This window comes from Mirounga angustirostris, unplaced genomic scaffold (assembly GCF_029215605.1).
Source record: "Mirounga angustirostris isolate CCGP_5_RB_7025 unplaced genomic scaffold, mMirAng1.0.hap1 SCAF_12, whole genome shotgun sequence".
Taxonomy (NCBI): domain Eukaryota; kingdom Metazoa; phylum Chordata; class Mammalia; order Carnivora; family Phocidae; genus Mirounga; species Mirounga angustirostris.
This window is the reverse complement of record NW_026991720.1, coordinates 67,072,780-67,077,915: the sequence shown is the minus strand read 5'-3', so window position 1 is coordinate 67,077,915 and position 5,136 is coordinate 67,072,780. Positions and strand designations below refer to the sequence as shown.

Here is a 5,136-nt window from a genome sequence, read left to right as displayed (position 1 = left end):
AACGGAAGCAGCGCGAGGAATGCTGGGATAGTGGAGGTCCACCCAGCGCCTCCTGCGGGTTTAGCGATCCGTCAGAGTTAGAGATGGATCATTTTGTGCTTTTAGTTTTATCTGGACTCTCTGAATTGACAAATTTGGCATCCGGGTAGGTTTCCCTCACTGGAAAAGACTCATAATATGTGGAAAAATTAAACACCTTTACTTAAAGTCTGAGGGATAAAGTGCCCGCTAAGATTCCTGAAGGGCCTGCTAAAGTGTTGAGCCCTTAATATAGATTAGCCCTATCCTTAAACCAATTCCCTAAGCACGGTATTAACTATCTCCACGTCACAGAAAAATTCAGGTTCAGAAAGAAACAGCCAAAGTCAGTCAATCTCCAATCTCCACACCCTTCGTTGTTCCTCCATCTTGTAATTACGCTGTGGGGAATACCCTGTTAAATAGAGTGTGTTTTTGTGTGTGTAATAACTAGTTCACAGGTTATTATAAAATCATACTATGTAAAACTCGATATATTTAACATTTTATGATCAAATATATCATTTGAATTTTTCAAATATTAAATATTTTTAATGTAGCTATGAACTTATATGTGTATGTAATAATATACATGGATATTATGTAATATAACATACAGTTGGGTGTTATAAATTTTTATGCATATGCTTGTGTATATATTTAAAACCTATTCCTTCATTCAACAGCAGTAGTTATGTTAGTTCATACCACGCACCAGGCACCGTACTGGAAATCAAACTTGGATAGACAAAGTCCTTACCTTCCAGGGGTTCAGATTCCACTGGGAGACATGTAAATAAGTAAATCACAGTGGAACATAGTAATACATTTGAATTTCTATTTTAAAAGGAAATTATCTGAGAAATGAACAGAGTGTATGGATGTACAGAGAATAGAGCAACTAAATACAGCACAGATTTGGACCAGAATTTGGGAACCTCAATTAGATGTAAATTAAAAAAAAAAAAAAAAAGATGGCCCTTATAATACTATTTTGATTTGTAGTGGTTACCAAAAACATTAGCAGCCTTCAGATTAAGTTCAAAGTTACATAATTTGACATGTTATATGAATAAATACCAAAAGAGAAAGAAAATATGAGGAAAATCTAAAATTGGAATTAAAATTAGAAGTAAACTAAAACTGTAAGTAAATGTGGACAGTGGAAATGTAGAAAGTATGTAGTATATTTCTTCATATTAAAATCCATACGTATGGCAGCATTTGCTAACCTTGATGGGACCTCTTAGAATTTTGTACTTTGATGCCGTCTATCATATATATTACATATGCCACTGGGAACAACACACCAACGTAAAGCTTTGGGCAGGCAGTTTGATTTAGGCAGCAAGGAATAAGAAATCACAGATCTGAGACAGCCATTTTGTGCAGAAATAAAAGATTTGCCTAAGGACATATCCATAGAGACAGAAAAATTAATGGCTGCCAGGAGATGAGGAAGCGGGGGAATTGAGACTAACTGCTAATAGGTATGGGGTTTGTGGGATGATAAAAATATTCTGGAATTAGGTAGTGATGATGGTTGCAAAACAGAGTGAATATACTAAAAACTACTGAAGCGTACGTTTCAAAATGATAAATTTTATGTTATGTGAAGTGTATCTGAATTTTTTTTAAATGCTATAAAAAGTTTGGCCAAGGAATCAGGAATCCCAAATTCTAAGTGTATAATTTATCTGATAATGTGATTGATGTTTATATTAATTCTTAGCAAAAGGAAAAAAATCAGTGGTGATACAGTGATTTCCCCTATAAAATTGAATAACACAATTTTGTTTTAAGTCTCCAATTTTGGAAAAATTTACTGATCCGTTAAGTCCAGAATGCTGGAACTACAAAAATAACTTATTTATTTATTTATTTATTTATTTATTTAAAGTAGGCTCCACACTCAGTGTGGAGCCCAACTCAGGGCTTAAAATAACAACCCTGAGATCAAGACCTGAGCTGATACCAAGAGTTGGAGGCTTAACCGATTGAGCCACCCAAGTGCCCCTGAAATAATGTATTTTAATCATCATGACACATGCCACAGTGAGCAACTTATCATTTAAATGGCCGTGGCTCATGGAAAAACTCTGGAAAATGATAGCCATTAAGGTGTAAGAGGCATTATTGCTTTGCTAACTTAAGCACATAAGAATACGTATTTGATGGACCAGGAATCAAACCTAGGCTCAAGTCTTACTAAACAGGAGGTTTAGGCAAGTTGCTTAATTTCTCTGAAGTAATTTTAGTGATTTGTAGAGTTACAGCAAAGATTAAGTGACTATATATATATATATACACATGTGTGTGTATGTCATATATATATACATACAAACACATGGCATAACCCAATACCTGGCATGTAATAAGTAATCAATACATGTTAGCTCTTATTTAAAAAGGGTCTTAAATTTTAAAATATCTCAGATCCTCCATACTAACCCTTAAAGTCTTTAAATGTGGGTTTTGTTTCCTAAATGATACCTTGGTAATACTTTGGGAAGAAGTGAGTTCCTCCACAAGTTAATAATAATAATAGTAATAATAATAATAGCTAACATGTATTTAGTGTTTACTTTGTATCAAGCACTGTGCCAAGTCCTTTTTTGTATTAAGTGAGTACAATTTAAATCTATTTAATACTTGAGGGACCTGAGGCACAGAGAGGTTGTAATGTGGCCGAAGTCACAGTGCTAAGAAGTGGTGGAGCTATTGTATCCTAAGGGCTTTTTAAGGAATAAGAAAAAAACCATCTCAATGTGTAGAGAGGCAGACAGTTGACATAAGAACCCCTGGAATCATTTCTTTCTAACACTACTGAACATGTGCACATGTAGGAAAATGGCAGAAACACATAAATGCAGACAGAAGTATAGAGGGCAAAGAGGTAGAATGAAGAAGAAAATCGAATCTTAAAATTGACTTAGCTGTGTATGGCTAGGAAACCCTCTACAACATTAGAGAGAAGCACTGCAGTCAAAACTATGCCTTTATCTACATATGAAATCTGTAATTGGTTGATTATATTTAACTACACAAGAAATCAAGCTAGCAGCAGATTTTATAGTAGATGATTCAGTTTGTCTCTAGCAAATCTTTTTTTTCCCTAAAGTCACATTTGGGATTTATATAGTTTTAGTTATACCACAAATACCTGAATCTTGAAGTTTGCTGTAGAGTGACCATTCACTAACTAGGCAGAATGGATTCTACAAGATTGACCTTCCTATATCTATCTCTAACCAGGAAGAAATGGTGAGGGACTGCTAAATGCCTGATATCTGGAGGAAGGACTGATTTCAAAGTCACCTTCATTTTGACCTCAGGAAGTTACAGCTAATTAGCCAACCATGAAGAACTGAGGAGACAGGTCTACACATCAAGTCTCTAGGATGTCCTTTCAGGGTATGTAAAAAAAACTTTGGTGCCAGAATCACTCTACTTAACTCAGGCTCTTACCACGTGTGGGGCCCTAGAAAATTACTTTCCCTCTTGGTCCTCAGTTTACTCATCTTTGAAATGGGAGTAATCCGTTACCTTCTCCATAAGGTTGTTGAAAGGATTAAATGAACTATTTCGTATGAAACACACTCAGAAGGATGCCTGGCATATGGTGAACAGGCAATAAATAATAATAGTTTGAAGTAAAAAGGAGAATGATAATGTTGATTTCTACCCTCTAGCAATTCATAAAACTCCTCGAGGTTAGAAGAAAAATTTAATTCCAACAGCTTACATGCTTGTCATCAAGAAGTACTGAACTTTTGCTGTGCCCTATCTTTTTATCTGACCTTTCTAACCTCCAGAACACAACTATTTGCTGGAGCTTCTTTCTGAGTCTCCAAAGGACAGGTCCTAGATGAAATTAAATCTGTAAAGCAGACCTTCAGGACCCTCCTCTCCCCACCAGGTCACAACATTTAGGCAGTTAACCAACACCATCATCAAAATTTCACATATATTTGTGATAAATGCAGGTGTAACTGTTAGGAGAAAATGGAAATTTGAAAGGGTGGGGCAAACTAAACCATATGCAATTTGCAGCATATGGAAATAAAGCAGGAAATGTAGAAAGGATGAAATTTAGAAAGTAGACTTTGGGATAACTTTTATAGAACATCTTTTATTTCATATAAGTCCATAGCTCCATGTTCACATTTTCATTCTTTCTGGGCCTTTAAAATTTATTCACTTTCCCCTAAAACAGATCTTGAAGGTCTTTAAAAAAGTGGACTATAACTGTGAGGTCAGACTCTGAACACCTGCAGCTAGCTCCAAACCCTGCTATGATCTATTTTTTTTAATTTATTGTGGTAAGAGCACTTAATATATCTACCCTCTTACATTTTTGAATGCACAATACAGTATTATTAACTATAGGCATGATGCTGTACAGCAGCTCTCTAGAACTTACTCATTTTGTATAACTGAAACTTTATACCTATTGAACAGGAATTCCCCATTTCCCTCTTCTTCCAAACCCTGGCAATCACCATTTTATTCTCTCTTTTTATGAGTTTGACTATTATAGACACCTCATGTAAGTGGAATCATGCAATATTTGTCCTTCTGTGGCTGGCTTATTTTATTTATCATAAGGTCCTCCAGGTTCGTCCGTGTTGAATATGGCAGAATTTCCTTCTTTTTTAAGGCTGAGTAATATTCCATCCCTTCATTTGTCACTGGGAATTTAGGTTGTTTCTGTGTCTTGGCTATTGTGAACAGTGCTGCAAAAAACATGGGAGTGCAGATATTTTCTTGAGATTTTGATTTCAGTTCTTTTGAATAAATTCCCAGAAGTGGAATTGCTGGATCATATACTAGTTCTATTTGTAATTTTGGGGAAAATCTTCATACTGTTTTCTATAGTGCTTGCATCATTTTTACATTCCCCAAAACAGTGCATAAGGGTTTTAGTTTCCCCACATCCTTGTCAATACATGTTACCCTTTTATTATTGTTGTTGTTGTTATTATTATTATTATTATTATTATTGCCACCCTGACAAATAGATGTGAGGTGGTGATATTTCATTGTGGTTTTTATTTGCATTTCCTTGATGATTCATGATGTTGGGTATCTTTTCATATACCTACTGGTCATTTGTAT

At 35.1% G+C, this 5,136-nt stretch overlaps 1 long non-coding RNA gene across 1 annotated transcript in view; it reads left to right on the top strand.

Annotated features, from left to right (window-relative positions):
• Positions 1–9: 9 nt before the first annotated feature.
• LOC135362107 (uncharacterized) overlaps positions 10–5,136 on the top strand; it is a 168,891-nt gene continuing 163,764 nt past the window's right edge. Inside the window, exons 1-2 of the long non-coding RNA XR_010406523.1 lie at positions 10–145; positions 3,274–3,432. This is a non-coding gene — a long non-coding RNA (uncharacterized LOC135362107). The remainder of the gene's footprint in view (positions 146–3,273; positions 3,433–5,136) is intronic.